General features: G+C 54.4%; 1 long non-coding RNA gene across 1 annotated transcript; it reads left to right on the top strand.

Moving 5' to 3' along the window:
- On the top strand, positions 1–1,070 carry LOC104988137. The gene is made up of 3 exons (XR_825208.1): positions 1–34; positions 193–294; positions 463–1,070. It is a non-coding gene; the product is annotated as an uncharacterized LOC104988137 (long non-coding RNA).
- Positions 1,071–1,905: the final 835 nt, after the last annotated feature.

Below are 1,905 nucleotides of genomic sequence, written 5' to 3'. Positions count from 1 at the left end.
GCTGGCAGAATATGCCTACGTGCTGAGAGTTGGGGTGAGTCGAGAGCAGGAGGGAGGACGGGGTGAGGGGTCTAATAAGGGGCCTTCCAACCGAGAATTCAGTGGGGGTTTGTTGGGGGCTCACCACCATCCCCATCACCCTGCTGCTCAACTGCTCGAAGCGCCCCCTCCAGAGTGACTTTGCTTGTGCAGGGGCTGGTGTACACCATAACTGACGTGCTGGAGCTGCATGAGTGGATGTGCACCCACTTTGAAGGGCACCCCTTGTTTGAGCGTGTGCCTCTGGAGGAGCTGGTAAGTAGGGAGCCTAAGAGAAACTGTGGAGAGTTACGGAAAGATCCTTGCCAGAGTGGTTCTGTCTTCTTTGAATCCAGCTTAATGCCCAGAGGATGGGATGAATGTCTAGGGACCAGGGCAATCTGAAAGATGGGTGAGGACTTACTGGACCCTTTCTTCTCCCAGAGTGAAGACCCCATTGTGGGACATCTGGGCACCTCAACCGAGGAGGGAAAGAAAGTTCTACGCAATGGAGGAAAGAACTTCCCAGCCATCTTCCGAAGAATACAGGATCCCGCCCTCCCGGCAGTGACTCCCACTCCTACCCCTCCTGGTCACTGACTTTGCCTTTGCCTTAGTGGAACCCCATATTTGGGGGACTGGAAAGGAGATCAGGCCCTTGGACCTTCCCAGCCGAGCCTGCTACAGAGAGAGCAGGCAGCAGTCTCTCAAGTTGAAGAGCTGCCCAGGGCAGGACCCTGGAGTTCAGGACTGCCCCAGACGCCTCTTACCTTCTTGTCCTTCCAGTGGCAGCAGAAACCCAAAGCAGCTGACTGGGAAGGTCAAAAGACCTTGGACCAGAAGGAATCCTTGGAAAGAAGTGGGGACTTACTCTTCCTTAGCACTCCCTTCTCCTAGGAGCTCTCCTTCTCAGCTGGAGTGAGGAATGCAGTTCTCCACTGTCCATCTACACTGCCTGCTAGACTCAGATCACCTGCCTGCTCATGTTTGCTTTATGGTTCTGAGGGTAACATATATGTGTGTGCACATAACACGCTATGTTTTTGAGGAAAGGCTAGAGTGTGTATCACTCCCATCCTCTCCCTGCCTAAGACTTGACCTGGGGAATTCGTGTTCCCTTTGTTCTTGCTGTCTCTGGAGATCCTGGGTGTGGTGGTGGAGACCCCCTGCCTTCTCCTGTTGACCTTTGCTTTAATTTCAGAGCTGACTGACTAGCGCTGAACCTGCTTGGGGAGGGAGGGGGGCGGGAGTAAGGAGCAAAGAGCTGAACTGGGGAGGATTCTGAGGCTAAAAGTGGAAAGGGGCTGCTGACTAGAACCGCCCCCCTGCCCCCCCCCACACACACACAGGAGACTGCGTCAGCTGGAGAGTCAGAACTCTAGCTCCTCAAAGAGTAAGAGGCAGAAGAGGCACAGCTGGAGCTCTCAGATTCTTGCCTCATTGGGCTGCACCTTTTCTGTACCTGAGAACCGTTGTTCTGTCCAGGAGCCCAGAAAAATCTCTCAACTTTTCTAGTTTGCAATAAGTTTCTTCATTTCTGCTCCTCAAGTCTCATATTCCCATGGCTGGTAGGACAGGGCTTGTTGACCCAAAAGGCCAACCCCGTCTCCTCAAGGAATAAAAATGAAGGCTCCTGAAACCATTTTAACCCATGATCCCACCTGCCCTCTGTCCATTTGGGAGCGGGGCGGGGAAGGGGGCGGCGGCCGTCGCAGGGATAGGGGCAGGGGGAGCCATGTGGCAGTGCAGAAAAATTCTGCTCAGGTACAGAAAATGTGCAGCCCTAAGAGGCAAGAATCTGAGGAGAGCTCCAGCTGTGCCTCTTCCGGCTCTTAACTCCTTGAGGAGCTGGAGGTCGGGGAATTCCTGAGGAGGGCCCGGGGGGGG

Source organism: Bison bison, unplaced genomic scaffold, assembly GCF_000754665.1.
Source record: "Bison bison bison isolate TAMUID 2011002044 unplaced genomic scaffold, Bison_UMD1.0 scf7180017864115, whole genome shotgun sequence".
Taxonomy (NCBI): Eukaryota; Metazoa; Chordata; class Mammalia; order Artiodactyla; family Bovidae; genus Bison; species Bison bison.
The sequence above is the reverse complement of the archived record's forward strand: the minus strand, read 5'-3'. Positions and strand labels throughout refer to the sequence as shown.